Source organism: Sarcophilus harrisii, chromosome 1 (assembly GCF_902635505.1).
Source record: "Sarcophilus harrisii chromosome 1, mSarHar1.11, whole genome shotgun sequence".
In the NCBI taxonomy this organism is placed as follows: domain Eukaryota; kingdom Metazoa; phylum Chordata; class Mammalia; order Dasyuromorphia; family Dasyuridae; genus Sarcophilus; species Sarcophilus harrisii.
The window spans coordinates 365409747-365427861 of NC_045426.1; the positions used below are offsets into that span (position 1 = coordinate 365409747).

At 37.9% G+C, this 18115-nt stretch overlaps 1 long non-coding RNA gene across 1 annotated transcript; it reads right to left on the reverse strand.

Moving 5' to 3' along the window:
* Positions 1-14421: 14421 nt before the first annotated feature.
* Positions 14422-17103, reverse strand: LOC116421261. Its single transcript, XR_004231564.1, has 3 exons — positions 17018-17103; positions 15215-15305; positions 14422-14911 (listed from the first exon to the last, which is right to left on the reverse strand). It is a non-coding gene; the product is annotated as an uncharacterized LOC116421261 (long non-coding RNA).
* Positions 17104-18115: the final 1012 nt, after the last annotated feature.

Sequence of the window (18115 nt, forward strand, 5' to 3'; positions counted from 1 at the left end):
CAACAGGATGATTTCAGAAAGGCCTGGAGAGACTTACACGAACTGATGCTGAGTGAAATGAGCAGGGCCAGGAGATCATTATATACTTCAACAACAATACTATATGATGACCAGTTCTGATGGACCTGGCCATCCTCAGCAATGAAATCAACCAAATCATTTCCAATGGAGCAGTAATGAACTGAACCAGCTACGCCCAGTGAAAGAACTCTGGGAGATGACTAAAAAACATTACATTGAACTCCCAATCCCTATATTTATGCCCACCTGCATCTTTGATTTCCTTCACAAGCTAATTGTACAATATTTCAGAGTCTGATTATTTTTGTACAGCAAAATAATGGTTTGGTCATGTATATTTATTGTGTATCTAATTTATATTTTAATATATTTAATATCTACTGGTCATCCTGCCATCTGGGGGAGAGGGTGAGGGGTAAGAGGTGAAAAATTGGAACAAGAGGTTTGGCAATTTTTAATGCTGTAAAGTTACCCATGCATATAACCTGTAAATAAAAGGCTATTAAATAAAAAAAAAATTGAATTGAATCGAACCCATGATGTGTACAGAGAAGTTGAGACAGAGCTCTAGTTTTGGGTTCACATTCTGACTACCACTAACTGTGAGACCTTGGACAAGTAACAATTTCTCTGATTTCATTTTCAGAGAATCCTAGAAAGAATGTTATATGGAGTAATGTAGAGTGAAATAAGCAGAAATAAGAGAACAAACTGTTTTTAATGCTTTAATGTTATTGAGTAACAAATAAATTTTAAAAATAATTACTTATAATTGTGAAAAGGGTCAAAGCCAGAGTTACTTCTGTGCTCTGGAAAAGAGAAGATTGAATATAGCTAGCTCACCATCATTCACTTAGTCTAGTATCAATTTCAGTCCTGTCACATGCTAGGTTCTTGTTCTCTCTCCTTCCCTCCTTCCCTCCCTCCTTTCTTCCTTTCCATTCTTTTTCCCTCCCTTCCTCTCTCCCTTTCTCCCTCTTTCTTCCTCCCTCTATTCCTCTCTCCCTCCCTCCCTTTCTTCTTCTCCTCCTCCCCTTCCTCCTCCTTCTCCCCCTCCTCCTCCTTCTCCTCCCCTTTTTCGTCCCCTTTCTTCTCCTCTTCCCCTCCTCCTTTTCTTCTTCTTCTTCCTTCTTCTCCTCCTTCCCCTCCTCCTCCTCCTCCTCCTTCTCCTCTTCTTTCTTCTCCTCTTTTTCCTCCTCCTCCTCTTTCTTTCTCTCACTCTCTTTCTCTCCTTTCTGATCTGCATGCTCCAATACTAAATTCTCCTGGATTGATTTTTTAAGGAAAAATGTATAATTTTTATTTGAACTTAAATAACAGGAAAAAACATTTCCATATGCATAACAGAATAGAAAAGAGGTTTATAAATTAATTATTTTTCTGAAGCAAATTTCTGTTTCATAATGCTTACTTTAAAATATATATAGGTCATAATTTCTCTGTTATTCTCAACATTGTCCTCTTTGTGTTTCTTTTCTTTTTTATTTTCTTCTGTGCATTAAAAATACACATCAATAGCCTTTTTTCTCCCTTCTCTTTCCCTCCACTCCACAGCCCTTCTCTCCCCTCCCTTGATTAAAAACAAAAGACAGAGAGAAAGAGAGAGGGGAGAAGAGAAGAGACACAGAGACCAAGACAGAGAGACAGATTGAAACAGAGAAACAGAGACAGAGAGGGAGGGAAAGAGGAGGGAGGAAAGGCTACAAGAGAACAATTTATTCAATAATAACAATAGACAAATAACTTTGAACAACTTAGGAACTCTAAACAATGTTATGACCACTCATGGTTCCAGAAAACCCATGATGAAATATTCTAATCTTATTCTGTTATAGAGGTAAAGAACTCAGAGTGCAGATTGGGGCTCTTTTTTAAATGTTTTGTTTGACTATACGTGTTTGTCACAAGGGTTTTCTTTTTCTTTTTTGATGATGATGGGGTGAGGGGAAGAGATGGAAGGGAGGAAAGAGAATTTTCACTGATTGAATTGAAAAACATGTCTTCTAAAAAAAGAGGAAAAGAGTACATTACATTATATTACTTGCAATAATCTTCCAAAAACACTCTTTTTCTATTGAATAAAATCAAGAAGCTTTGTCAAACATTTATTGATTTGGTGGACCATTCCAGGAAGATAACTTCTTGATCAGCAGACTCCCCAAGATGACTCAAAGGAGTTGGAATTCTACCTCAAACATGTTACAACAACTACAATTCCTCACTATTATTTGAAGATATAATCATTTTTGATCATCTCAGTAGACTTTAAGAACTTTGGACAGCAATCTTGTCAGAGCTGTCACTGATTTCTCACCATCCTAAACTAATCAAAGCCTGATGCATATTGCTAAGGACATTCTAAAGTGGATTCTAACATAAGGTTGATCAATAAATATTGTCAGGTTTCTCATTATCCAAGACAGAATAATAAAATAAATAAAATTTCAGAGCTGTAAAACATCACATCACATTCAACAATAGGAATCAGTCTTGCTAAATTATTAATGTGACAATATAAACTTATAATTATCACTTCCACATAGACTTTGATGAAGACAAGAATATATTATGGATCCTGGTTTACCTGGAACTACTCTTTGTTCAGTTTTCTAAGATGTTATATTCTATATATTCTAAGATAATATTAGAGCTAGAACAAAGGAAAGGGAAATCACCATCTAAGAAAGAAGAAATGAGATCTAGAGTGGGAAGAAAGCAAACATAGATCAGGAAGCCAGGTTAGATCAGTATTAGGATGTCTAGGGAACCTCAGGATCCAAAATGCTGAGGTAAGTGGGAATGCCTTTTACCAGAGCATAGAAGTCAATGTAATAGAACCAATATTGCTACTAGGTTGTGAATTCTCCCTTAATTGAGGTCTTTGAGCAAAATCTAAAGAATCACTTGTGGAATGTTATAAAAGGAATTCTTCACTATAGGCTTTGTAGGATGCCTCTCAGGCCTAAATCCTTTCAAATATTTAACATTAAAAATATGGCTTACAGCTGTCCTCAAGTATATGAAGGGCTTCAAGTATAAAAATAGGAATTTGACTTGTTCTTCTTAACCCCAGAAGAGAGAACTAACAGCCATGGAGAGAAATTTTAAGGAGGCAGATTTATTCTTGATATAAGGAAGAGTTTTCTAACAATAAAAACTGTTCAGAAATGGAATGGACCACCTTGGCAGGTAATAAGCTCCACAATCCAGGAGGTCTTCAAGCAGAGGCTGAGTAAGCACTAGTTGTAAATGTCACAAATGGAATTATTCATCAGATAAAAGTTGGGCTCAATGGTCCTTTGGTCTGGGATCCCTGTCCTGCTGACCTCTTGGGGATGTTGGAAAAGTCAGTTACCCAGATAAGGCTTTAAAAAAACACATCCTGCAAACTGCACAGTGTTAAAAAAAAAAAAAAAAAACATATTAGATAGTGTACCCATCTTATAGGTCACAGTTGAAGAAACTATGCACAAGTAGGTTTCTTTGCATGTTGGTATACAGATGTGAATATCCCAGAGGGAGGAGCCTACAATTACATCCTTTGAAATGCAGTCATGAATATATCAACAACTCACACCTCTCTGATTTCACTCTCTTCTGTAAAATGAGGGTTGTAATATTAGCACTACCTACATCAGAAGATATCAAGGAAAGTAGCTTATAAATTTATTGTTTTTTTTTAATTTATTAAAGCTTTTTATTTTCAAAACATATGCATAGGTAATTTTCAACATTAACCTTTGCAAAACCTTGTGTTCCAAATTTTTGCCTTCCTTCCTCCCACCCCCTCCCCTAGCTGGCAAGTAATGCAATGTATGTTAAATATGTGCAATTCCTCTATACATATTTCCACAATTATCATACTGCACAAGAAAAATCAGATCAAAAAGAAAAAATGAGAAAGAAAATAAAATGCAAGCAAACAACAACAAAAAGAGTGAGAATAATATGTTGTGATCCATATTCAGTCCCCAAGTCCCCATAGTCCTCTCTCTTGGATGCAGATGGCTCTCTTCATCACAAGCTCATTGGAACTGGCCTGAATCATCTCATTATTGAAAAGACCACGTCCATCAGAATTGATTGTCCTGTAATCTAAGCAGCTTATATATTGTAAAACACTACATAAATATAAGGGCAAGTAGGTGCTGCAGTTGATGGAGTTTCTGGAGTCAGGAAGATTCATCTTCTTGAGTTCAAATCCGGCCTCAGATACTCACTAACTGCTTGAGGCTGGGCAAGATACTTAGTTCTCTTTGTCCCTGTTTCCTCATCTGTAAAATGAGCTGGAAAAGGAAATGGCAAAACCACTCTGCCAAGTAACCCCAAATGGGGTCATAAAGAATCAGGTATGACTAAGTGACTCAAAAACAATAGCAAATATAAATATAAACAGTTATCAACCTTGATAAGTAGGTAGCACAGGGGATGGTATGCCCATTTTATAGATTCATTTAAATTTAATGATCATATGTAGGCTTTGCAATATGACAGTCACTGTGATTAGTGCTGGGGAAACAAAGATGTCCCTGACCCCAAAGAACTTTTTTGAGAAAATCAAAGTCCGGGAGTTCAATTAATTTTCCTAAGGTTATTTGGCAAATTAACGGTGGAACCAGGATTAGAATAAACAAGACTTAAATGTCTACAAATTTGTCACACTCTTGGGAACTCCTTCCACATTTCTGTGAGGAGGACCAACAATAACTACTCAAAAGATCCCACACAGACCTGTGTGCTCTAGGGAATGGGGAAGGTCCGGAAGGTATGAGCAAGGAAACATTTGTCATTCTTGCTATGAACCAAAGTTGATGTGCTGCAAAGCTTTGGTGGAATTGAGTTATTACTATCCTAAATGCTTTGAAGTATTCTGTATCTCAGACCTTAGTCAACTTTTGGCATAGTCCAATGCATTAGACATAATACAAGAGAACGTATAAGTCCAAGCACATAGGAAAAACTCATTAGTTGACTAAACTTGCCAGTGCTTCTCTACTCTTCTGTACAAAGGAAGGTATCATCTTTTCATATGTGGGCTATATATATAACACATATAAATATGTAGACATATATTTATGTCAAGATACATGAAATATAGCATGTTTACACATATTATAAATAGATGTTGAGTATATATTTATGTGTGTGTGCTTTAAATGCCTATAAAAAATATCAAAAAGGGATGGAATTGTGCCCAGGTCTTTCTTTGAACTGCTTCATGACCCATTGCTCTGTTTTTCTGGGGGAACTTGGAGGGAGTTTTCAGCAGGCAAGGAACTAGTATTCTTTGAGATTGATCAGCAGAAGCAAAGGAAGATGTAAGAGAGGGAAGGACAGTTCTAAACACTGTAAGTTGGGCCACTACATATTTCTGATTCAGAGATGTTCCCAAAATAAAGAAGAATCCCATTAAAATAGAAATTTTCACAAATGACGTCATGTATCCCCCCCAAAAATAGCACCTCTGAGCCTTAAATACTAATCTAATGAGCTTTTCTTAGTCTTAATTATACTTGACCTCCCTGCAGCTTTTGATGCTATAAAACATCAGTTTCTTAGATATTATTTTCTCCCTTGTTTTCCACCTGCTTCTGTGATCTGTTCACTCTTCTTTGTTCAGTCATCATCCATTTCTTACCCATTAAGTATGGATGTCCCCAAAGGCTCAATCCTAGGTCTTCTTTTCTTTTCTGTTTACACTCCAGCATTTGGTGATCTCATCAGTTCCCATGGTTTCAATTATCATCTCTGCACAGATGGTATATGACTCCCAAATCTATATAACCAGCATGAAGATCTTTCTTAACTTCGGTGTCATATGACCAACTGTCTGCTTGGTGTTCCTACCTTGATATCACATTGGTATCTGACTTATTATCTTTCCCCAAAATACATCTTTTCCAAATATTCCTATTTCTGTTAAGGATGTCATCTTTGGTTCATCACTTACAAGTCTTTATTCTCTCTCATCTCCCATATCCAATCAATTGTTAAGTGTCGTTCATCCTCCATCCATATCATCTTTACTATTCATTCTTTTATCTCTACTATTCATCATTTCTTTCCACTCACACAACTGCCACCCTTATTCAGACATACCTTTGTTATCTCCAACCTATAATATTGCAACGATCTTCCTAATTTCTCAGTTTTCCTATTTTTAATTCATCTTCCACTCAGCTACCAAATAAATATTCCTGATTATTTCACTCCCCTGTTCAAAACTCTTCCATGGTCTCTTAACCTCTTTAGAATAAAATATGACTTCCTCAACATGACATTTAGAGCTCTTCAAAAACTGGCTCTTGCACTACCTTTTAAAATTATTTCATATCATTTTATTTCTTAAATTGTGTATACCAACCAGACTAGACTACTTGGTTTTCTCTGAACTCACTATTTCATTTCTCATATTTATGCCTTGTCATGAGTTACCCTCAGGACTGTATGTAAAATATTTAACAATCAGCTCTTTAAAAATATAGAATGCACTTTTAAATTTAATCTTCATTATTAATATTTTCTTTATAACTTTATTAAGTCTAAGCAATCAAAAAACAACAAATCAACCCTTGATTTTCAGTGTTTGTTGATTCCTGAGTTGTGAATGCTCACACCAAAAATTTAACTATTGTCTCTCTCTCTCATTAGGATGAGCTAGCTTCAGCATGCCTCTGGCCTGCCCCCCATGTTTGGAACATACTCCCTCCTCACCTCTCCCTCTTTGGATCTCCTGCTTCTTTCTTAGCTCAGCTCAGGTGTCACCTCTTTGATGAAATGTCTTTGTATTGATTGTGTAACTTGTATCCCCTGAGTTTTATTTGTATCCTTATACCCTCAGTGTCTAGCAAAGAACCTTTTATATGTTGTTGTTGTTCAGTCATGTCCAACTCTTTGTGTCCCCATTTGGGGTTTTCTTGGCAAAGATAATGGAGCGGTTTGCCATTCCCTTCTCCAACTCATTTATAGATAAGGAAACTGAGGCAAATGGGGTTAAGTAACTTGCCCAGGGTCACATAGCTAGTAATTGAGGCTGGATTTGAATTCTGACTCCAGGCTCAACACATTATCCCCTACACCAGAAGATACTTAGTAAATATGTGTTATTTGTTTTTCAATCAAATCAGCTTTTTCTGCATAGAAACTATTTACTGCTGTTATATGTCAGCCATATTAATATTGTTTTAGATGCATGTTTATGTGCATATGTGTATGTGCATATAGGTGTAAAAATGTACATATATAGATATGTGGATGCGGGTAGATGTGTGACTGGGAATGAATATGTATGAATGTGTGTGTGTGTGCACGCACAGATGTTTAACTATTTCTTGCTTAAGGGAGGTGGGGTAAATGAAAGGAAGAAAAAAGTATAAAGTAAAAAGTGCACAGCAAAGAACGAAAGAATAACCTACAATAAAACAAAGGAAAGATGGATAGTTGTGAATATGATTTCTTCTATTATTATATATATTTTCTTGAAAGGGAAATTTATTGTTTCATATTTTGAATCTTCCCTGATGTTCTGTTGGGGACGTGACAGTGTTTGTGTTATATTTGTATTTTTTTCCTTTTCTATCTTTCTTTTTCTATTTTCTTTTATTTCTTATTTTGTATTTAATTTTAAATAAATATTTTCAAAAGCAAAAAAATTGGGAAAAAAAGAAACTATTTACTGCATATTAGGCACTCTCCACTTACAGTAGATTCTTACTAATAAATATCATTTCCTAGGATCATTAGATTTGGGAAACTGCGGATATTTTGAATCAATGTTGTCCTACCTTGTTCATCCCAACATTCTAGGACTGAACTCTTCTTAGAAAGCAATGACAAGTGTACTACCCTCAAAAACTCAAAGTGATTCATTCAAGAACATGCATTCATTGAGTGTGCACCTATTGTGTGTATATCCAGACCTGTGCTAGGCCCTGTGAATGATACAAAAGAAGAAGACAGAATCTCTATGTTATGCCAACAGAGTTGCCAAGATTTAAAAGAACACTCAATATATAGCAAAGCTAATGCTGCTTTGGCAATGGCCCCAGTTCCTTACTCTTTTTCTCACTTTCTGATTGTTGCCATGGTTGAAAGACCAAAGTAGTAAGTTCCCTGTCATTGGAGGTATTCATGCAGAAGTTGGATGACCACCCATCAGGTATTCCTGTAGCACATAGTCAGATTAGATAACCTCTGAGACCTCATCCAACTCATATATTCTGTGTCTATGATTCTAAAAAGGAAAGCTTTCCTATAAAAGTGAAATAGTATGAATGAATGCATAGGCAAGGGAGGGAGAATTCCCCTCCGTGATTTGTGGTCATTTTGCATCAAAGATAGTTTGCCTGACAGTTTACATGTTTGTTTTACCTCCTCCATCAGACAGTTTGATCTGAGTAGCTTCTTTGGTTAAAATAGAGTGCTAATAAAGCCGACAGCTCTTTTATGTCAAAGATAAATTGTAGGAGTCTGTTCCCATTCCCTCTCAGACTGTCTTTATATGGAGGAGAATTCTGAGCCCTGGCTATAGCCTACCTCTCAGGCCTTAGCCAACCAGCCCAGAAATGTCTAGTCTTCATGTGAAACGGAAAGATATGCATACAAGACAGTATTGACCCACTGGGGAAATATTTCAAACATACATCCAACTGATAGGAAAGTAAGCACCATCTTTTTGGATATATTTTTAAAGTGATCACTTTGGAGAGTACTTTCCTTTCATTCAAAGTAATTCAATTCTATCAGCACAGAATGGTGAATAGAATGCTAGGATTAGAGGGAGGAAAGCTAGAGTTCTAACTATCCCCCTTACATTTTAGTTGTGTGATTCTAGAAAGGTCATATGCCTTCTTAATGCCTAGACAAGTCACTAAAACATAAATTGATGAAGGGAGATTCCATGCTAGGAGTATGATGAGATTGCAGAACTAAATCAGAAACCTATAGAGCACTGTGCTAGCTAACCCCCAAAAATACAGTGATGAAAGTTTCTGGAGGGCAAGAACTTCCCATTTGCTTTTTTTTCTCCCCAGAGCTAAGTTAAGCTCCAGACAGATAATAGAAACCTTTCCAATCATTCATGCATTTATTTATTCAGTTCATTCAGATACAGTTCCCAGCCTCATGGAGTTTACAATTTAATAGATAACAAGGAACAATAAATCGCACCCAAATGATAAAGTTCACCAGGCCCTGGCAAAAAGTTTCAAATTCTCATTTGCAAATAACTTGCTTGTTTTTTTTGTGTTTTTTTGTTTTTTTAGGACAGAAACAGCTGGAAAACAATGCGCCCTTTATTTTGTCTTATGTGGCTACAGAAAATAATTGTCAGAAATCAATATTTAGAAAAATCAGACTGACATAATAGATGAAGAAAGAGCAAGGGGCTGCCAGCTTATGGCCTGGAGAATGGCTAAGAAGCAAGAAGTTTAAATAGTAACACAATTATATTTGTTGAAGATCCATCCTGGTAAAATGGTGAAGTCAGCAAAGGTTGATTTTGATGCCCTCCCACCTACACATTCAGGGAACAGCCTTCAACTCTTCTCTTGATTCCATTATGACATCTCAACTTCCTCCCAAAAAAGCACCTCCTCTGAGTTCTGACTACTCCACACCTTAATTCTAATAAGCTATTAATATATATTAGAAGCAGTGATATTGGGGGGGGGGGGGAGTGTTAGTTGTTCAGTTGTTTTCAATCATGTCCAATTCCTCCTGATCCCATTTGCACTTTTCTTGATAGAAAAATACTGGAATGATTTACCATTTCCTTCTCCAGTTCATTTTGCAGATAAGGAAAGTGAGGCAAAGTTAAGTAACTTGGCCAAGGTCATATAGCTAGTAAGTGTCTGAGTCCAGATTTGATCACAGGAAAATGAATCTTTCTGACTTCAGGCCTGACACTTGCCACTGTACCATCAAAGACAGTCTTAAAGATCCAAAGGAATGAATCTCTGTTAGTGAAATCTTGGGCTAATGGGAGAGTTCTTCTTCCTTCCCAAGGCTGCCACTAGGAAGTATTCTTTCTTATCACCACCAGACTTTCATATATTGAATGAAAAGCATATCATTCCCAATGGTTCAAAGTGAATCCAGCCCTGTGGGAGAAGGTTGAAGAGGATAAATAACTGTCTCTTTTTAATCTATTTAGTTAGGCAGGATGAAGGAAGTGGGATAGAAGATTTTTAAGGGAGCTTATGGATGTTATGATGAAATAAATTGAAAATATAAAACTTGTTTTTCTCATATAATAGAATTTAGATTTATTTATAGGATTATAGGATTTGGAGTCAAAATAGATCATTTAGCCCAACCTTCTCATTATACATCTATATACATGTGTGTACATATATACATATATGTATACATGATTATATACATATTTAGAGATGTGTATGTGTGTATATATAGAAAAAAGAAAGAAAGGAAGGAAATAAGGAAGGAAGGAAGGAAGGGATGGAAGGAAGGGATGGAAGAAAAGGAAGGAAGGAAGGAAGGAAGGAAAGAAAGAAGGAAGGAAGGAAGGAAGGAAGAAGGAAGGAAGGAAGAATGGAAGGATTAGGGAGAAGGTCCAAGTTTACTCAAGTTAGTACCAGAACTAGGATTTGAACTCAGGTCTACAAAATCAACGTTCCTGATTGTCTATCATGGTGGGAACCCTCTTTTATTTGTCATATTCTTTTTTTTTATTACATTGATGTGTACACATTTTTTTCTTCTTCTACAAGTTTGAAAGTGAGCAGGGACCCTATCATTCATTTATATGCCAGTTTGTCCCCTTCCCCTTTCCCACTGAGCTAAAAGAAATACAAAAATAAATAAGCATTTTGTTGTTGTTTTCACTTATGTCTGACTGTTCATAACCTCAGGGATCATACTGTCCATAGTGTTTTCTTGGCAAAGATACTGGAGAAATTTGCCATTTCCTTCTCCTGTGGATTAAGGCAATCAGATGTTAAGTGACTTGCCCAATTTCACAGTTAAATGAAGGTCTAAGAGGCATTTCTTTCTCTCACACAATTTAAGAACCTCTTTTCTCACCCTTCTCCACCGAAAAGAAGAGAAAAGAAAAGAAAAGAGAAAGAGAAAGAGAAAGACAATAGCTTAGGGATCCAGGGAGATGCTTTTCAACCTGATCTCTAAGTATTACTTTTTTTTCCCCCCAACCGAGCTGTCCCTTCCTTTGATTTTGAGCATTTATTTCATTGCAGGGAAGATAGTAGATCAAATCCTCTTCCAGGAGACAATCAGCTTAAAAGGGACAAGCAATACAATGAAGTAAAATTCATGGCCTCTCAGGGCCCGGTTCTCTCACTGACACACACGGTCTGAACTTAAACTAAACAGATTTCTTTGGCTAAGAATTCGCAACCTGGGCGCTAAAGACAAAAGGTACAATTCACCTCCTCAGGAAACTATTTGCTTTTGGAGATGGGGAAGGAGGAGGTGGAATTAATGACCAACCAAGAGCTCGATCAGTAAAAGTCATATAAGTAAGCTCCTTTCCGCAACGATCCAACTGCAACGGCATCTGACTGGGCTGCAACTAAGCAAGCATTTCAATTGAGAACAGTTCGACCCACGGCAGCCTTGCTTAGTGTTTAAATCTGCCACGGATGTCCGCGATGGCCTTCTTAAGTGGGCTCCGCTGTATCCCGTACTGCTGTGGCAATAATGCTGGGCTGGAGCAGAGCTCCATTTTATGTTCTTAAATATTCATAAGAAGCTTTGCAACATTAATATCTTAGATGGCTTACAAGAACACTTAAATACTGGGTCTTCGCTCCCCTCCCCTTCTCCCCAAAAGTCCTAGCCTGCTCTCATTTGTGTAATGCATTGAGCTGTTTTAATAATTGTCCGGGGATTTATTTGGTGGTTTTGCCGCTCCTTCGCTTGGGGTGTAATTATGACCCGAGCTCCTCTTATCTTGCGCTAATCCTGCTTGTTTCACTAGCAAAGAAGCCAAGATTTGAAAGGGCAAACGCAGGGCAGGGCTAATGCACAGGAATTAAGTTATGGGGGCCGGGCAATTTCCCTGGCCCCTCCCTCTTCCCCTCCGCTGACTGTTGCCTCCAAAACAGGAATGAGGGGCCGTTATGGTGTCTAGGATGTTTTTAATTAAAAAGCTATGTTTTATCAAAAGAAGCAGATTCTAGCCTGGGAGGACAGAGGTATCGATGAGGAGCGGGTGGAACGCCCCAAACAATAAACTTCTGGCTCTTGATGCTCAGCGACAGACCCTTTCCCAAGGTGACAATGGTGAGCTAATGTCAGGGAGTGATATAAAAACAAAAGGACGAGGTAGGAAAGGCCGCACAATGCTGCTAAGATCTTGCAGAATTTCTTTGGTGCGTTTTCAATCATTGGGTAAACTCTTCTAAAACTGGGCTTTCACCAAGAGAGTTAAGAATGACTAACTTATAGAAGAATGATCTGATTGATGTACAGCTGAAGTACAGTTTGTTATTTTATGCAGAGGTGAATTAACCTTCTTCAATGCTGAGGGTTAATGCTAAGGGATACCTTCCTTAGAAATTACTTTCCATTTATGATAGATAGATAGATAGATGGATGGATGATAGACAAGTATGTAGCTAGCTAGATAAGTAGGTTGGTTGATCAATAGATAGATAGGTAGATAAATGATGGAAAGGTGGATAGATGGATAGAGGAATGAATGGGATAGATGGATAGATAGATAGATAGACAGACAGACAGATAGATAGAGATCCCTTAGGACAGAAACAATTTTTGCTTTTCTTTGTATTACCTGCATCTAGCACAATGCCTGGCACAATTTTTGGCATTTAATAACCACTAATTGACTCAACAACTGATCAACTTGAAGCTAGAGTAGTTATGATGGTGGGGAGAGACAAGGGAGCTATCAAGGACATAGAAAACACTGAAGAAGGATCACTTCCATTCTGTTTGCTCTATAATCCAGAGCTGCCCAAGATTCTGGGCTCCCACAACCTATTTGTGATCCAGGGAACTGATCTCAAGGGGATCATTTTGTCTTTGGCTCTTTGATCCCTGTGGAGTTTCTCTAGGAAAATCTCTAAATGTTCCATTTTTTTTTTTTTTTTTTGATTAATGTCTCTTTCCTTCAGTGTTGGTTATCAGGGCCCCATCTACAATATAGGTACTCATAGCAATGCATATGAACAGGATAGTCTTTATTTCACCCAATGGAAAGTGCAAAAGACACAAATGAAATCACAGGAGCCAGTAAACAGATATAGAAATACACAGAGCACTTAAATAGTCTATTTGCTTCCCTTGGAGAGGAACTAAACTTGGGGTTGCTACTGGGGAAGCCCTTTGACTTTTTGGTGGCTCTTCTCTCCACCCTTTTCCCACAGGGTCCTGCACAATCTCTCTAAGGTTCACAGTGTCACCCTGTGGTTTGGACTGCCCCCAGAAGGCAAACATACTTTGAGGTTGCTGAATAAGCAGTACCCTTCCTATCTTGCCTGCACTGTCTGAACAACTCACCAGTTTTGCTTTCCAAAGAAGTCTGTATGTACTCTGAAGAGAATACCACATAAGGAAATAACTTTTTCTCTTTTAAGTTCAAATCTCAAACTCTTGAACTTAAGACTGAGATTCCTATCAACTATAGCAGACAAACACATATCTTTCTGTACTATGCTTCTGCTGGAAATCTCTCATTTCTTCTAGGTACTCTCTTTTCTTAATCTGGAAAAATCCAGTATCTTTCCTCTGAAGCTACATACAAAGACACACAACTCCTTATGTCTTTGCTCCAAAGCTGTCATTTTCAATTCTTGAGGAAAGTAGACTATGCAAGGTCACAGGCTTCCATAACTCCAGGACCAGAACTAGTTTACTGAATACTATTCTGACTTCTCAACAGGGAAAAGTGAAAAGGAAATCAAAAGGAGAACACGTTGGTGGTGATCCTGATGATAGAAGTCTGTCATCCAGAGACTTAACCATACAATAGGAGGCATCTGCGGTCACTGGAAAGCAAACCAGAAATTCTGTATACCCTCACCAAGACACCACTGAGATGCCAGTGCTCTCTATGGGGAAGAATCCCTCTGATCTCTCCAAATAGACACCTGTGTCCCATAATTTGAAAAAAACTGATTGGATAATTCATTAAAGTCATCAGGAACCCCTCTCAGATCAAGTACATGAGAACGTAACAATTGCCATATTCCATTAGTCCAATGAGCCATTTGACCTCCTCTGGATCATCTTCTAATAGCCTAGCAATTTCAGAAACATATTTAGATAAAAGAGTATTTATTTTATCTTGTCTAAATTTGTAATGGCATACACTCAAAAGAGCCTCAGTCCAGGAGTCAGAAGACCTAAATTCCAGTTATAATTAGCTGTGGGACTTAGGCAAATCATTTTCTTCAGGTCTTTGCTTTCCATTCTGTAAAATGAGGAGACTGGGCTAGATGGGACCCTAAATCCATTCCATCTCTAATCATCTATGAAGACTTCTTTCAAGGCTCATGGATGTATGTGCACCTGTGTGGTGGTAACAGAGATTATTAGTGTGTTGATGCAAGAGCCAATAGTGCTAGTTTTTATTGTTGTGTTCACCTTCTCTATTCCCTTCATTCTTTACTGTGATTATATTATGCATTTTAAAATTTTCTGCACGTGTTTTCTTCTACCCCAAAAATGTAAATTCCTTAAGAATAAAGCCTGTATTTTTTTGTTCTTGTATCTGTAGCAGCCAGGACAGTACTAGGCATCTACTAGGTACTTAAGAAATGGTTTTTAGATGAATGAATGAGTGATCTTTATTCCTTCTTAGTCTGTGTCTTTTTTCCAATTAAAGAAAACATCCTAGTTTTAGTCTGTCTTGATACAGCAGCCTCCATTTCCCCTCTCACTTTCAAATCTAAAGAGGGAGAGAGGCCAAACACCCATGAAAAGGCATTAAGCCACTGACAGAGGAACATATAAACAAGCACAAATTAATAAAGAGCTGATTAAATATAGCCAAGCTCTGGGACTGAGCCCAATTATTGCCGGCTGTTATTTGCACAGCACAAGCCTTCAGCAGTTTTAGTCAAGTGCCCAGGCAGATGTCTGATTCTGCCAGGTTGCAAGCATGTGACCACCGGAGGAAATCCTTCCTCAGTCACCCCCTGCACATTCCCTAGGTCCCTTGAGGATCCCAGATACATCTATCCACTCCCACCTGACCAGGCTATTTCATCCAGGCTGTGACCTTCAAAACTTTCACTTCCTTTCATCCCGGATTGTTTCACATCATAGGTATGAGAAATCATCTGCAAACAAAAACAACCCTTCCAGATCAGTAAATGGTTCACAGAGGGGAAAGGGACTTAATCTGGAAAGTTGGGATAAGATTTGAATTCATGAAGAGGAGAAGGAAAGATCTTTTAGGTAAGGAAGGGAAGGGGGATCTAGAGAAGGATGAACAATGATGGGGAGATAGTTCACTGTATGTTCAAGAATAACCAGTTGTCAGCAAGCATTAATCACTTAATCAAGCACTATGTTAGCTGCTGAGACACAGTCAAAAATAAGTCCTTGCTCTGTAGAACTTTACATTATAATGGGGATAGGTATCGGGAAGGTAGCATGCACATCTAAGAACATGAAAAAAGCCACTTTGGCTATTTGGTCAAAGGTACAAGTTAGGCAATAGAGGGAGATAAGTTAAGAGCTAGCCCATGGAGGATCTTGAATGCCAGGCTAAGGAACTCAAATTTTATCCTCTAGAACTTGGGTCAAATTTTAAAGACACAGAACCAAGAGATGTCATTTTGTCCAACTCTTCCCAGCAGACAGACTACCATTAACTTACAAAATAGATGATAAATTTCCCCAAATATGCTAATATTTTGTGTTTAGCCATTTTCCTTCCTACTCTCAACTAACTGCAAAGTTGTCAATATTCTTTCCTTTCTCTTCCATCCTAGGTGAATGATCCTTCTTATTTAAGTGAGCAAATATCTATCTTGGATTAATTACTCTGCCTTATTATTAAGACCATTTCAGCATAAGAAGATGCAATAAAAGCATCCTCCATTTGGGATTTGAAAAAGAGAAGCACTGCTCATTGCTAATTCCTTAAAGGAAAACAGACACAAGTTTTCTTATCCTCCATAAAGCTATGGAGGGTTCCATATTAGGCAGGGCCATGTCATACTCCCGTCCAAAGTCATTCACTTAAGAAAATGTATCACAGTTGAAAGGAGGTGGTCTGGGAGTACAGAGATATAGATTCTACTTCCAGTTTCACCAAATGGAAAAGATTAATAAGATTCAGATCAAAAGGAATCCTTAAAGATAATTTGGTCCAACCTCCTTATATTTTCATAGGACCAAGGTCTTTGACTCAGAACTCAGGATCCAGTGCTCTTTCCACTAGAACATATTGAGATCATTCACCTATACCAAGGCAGCTCCTACAAGCTCCTTGACATTGGGATATGGCAATTCCTGCCGTGTAGCTGTTCTGTACCCATATTGGAACATGATTTATGACACCAAAAATGATTACATAAATCTCCATAAACATCCCAGAATACCTTAAAATACATTCATATGAGGTAGGAGAACATAAAGGAGGAGCTGAGGTTAGGCTGCGATGATGAGGAAGCTGTCACGCATGCCAGGTGGGTGGATAGGAAGGCACTGTCACTATCCCAATTTGGGGGCCATTATAGTCAAATTTGAATAATCCCAAGCAGGTTCTGTACTCCACTGAGCACCTGAGCACTAATTACATGGCTGGTTAATTCAGTAATGTACATACATTGCAGAGCCTCACTCAGCTTCCTGGCTCCCTCCCTCCACTTCAGGAGATTAATGAGGTGAGGAAGGAGGAGATTGGTACAAACCTGTTTATAGGGTTTTGTACATGTTTTTTTATACTGCTTATGATGGTGACCAAACACTAAAGCAAAAGACTGTCTTCTCTCCTCTAGCTTTGGGAGACACATGAATGTAATTTAGCAAGCATGATTCTCACCTCTTTTAGTATCTCAGAATGGAGCAATGGTAGATCTATGGGAGAAGCTGAGCTCCAGATGTTCTGCAATTTGTAGGAAATAAACAGACAGAATAAATAGGTGGAGATGTGGATGAAGGGGCAATAGGGAGGAGAAAATAACCACTCAGAATTTACACTTCAGTTAACTTTGATCATCAAAGGGGTTCTTTCATAAGTGGCTTTTACTAATTCTGGACCTTCAGGTAGTTCTTTCAATTATGAATATAGAGGGTTGGAAAACTGTGGAGCTCTGGAATATTGCCTTCTTTTCCATACCCCAAGTGCTTTGTTCCTAGAATTGATACTCTCTGTCTCTACTCTGTAGGGCAAAGCACCCCAAATTCTAGATCAGGAATGCTTAATCTTCTTTGGTATGCTCAGTTTTCCAACTCTTTTCATCACCAATGTGATGCCCCTTCCCCTTCCTACATTCCCCCCCAAACTGGGGGAATAACTGCTTAACTTCCCTGTTCCATTCATATTATTGCATGGTAAAGCCATAACTAGAGCAAAGAAACCAGGTCTTTGACAAAGGTTTCAACATCAGGGAGCATGTTTCCTCCACACAGCAGTACAAAGAAATCTCCATCCCCAGTTCTTGCTATTTCCCATTACCCTGTAATATATAACAGATCCTTCATCAGGGTTCAAGCCCAGCTCCCAAGAGGCAGAGGAAATAGTTGATAACAGTGCTAGACATGAAACTAGTAACATCTGGATTCAAATCATGACCTTAACACTCACTAGTTGTCACTTCTCATCTTTGGGCTTCAGTTTCCTTATATGTAAAATGAAAAGAATAATATCTATTTTACCTGCTTCTCAGGGCTGTAGGGTTCATTTGAGGGCTACTCAAATGAGAGAATACAGGCAAAATGTTCTGTATATTTTAAAGTGCTATGTAAATCTTAGCTATCATTACTATTCATCTCTACAAAGGGGATAATAATAGATGTATTTCCCATGTCACAAGATGATTATGAAGAAAGTGTAAGCCATAAAGCCCTCAGCAAGTATAAATTGGAGATGATGATGATAATGATGATGATGATTTTGATGGTGATGAATGACAAGTCA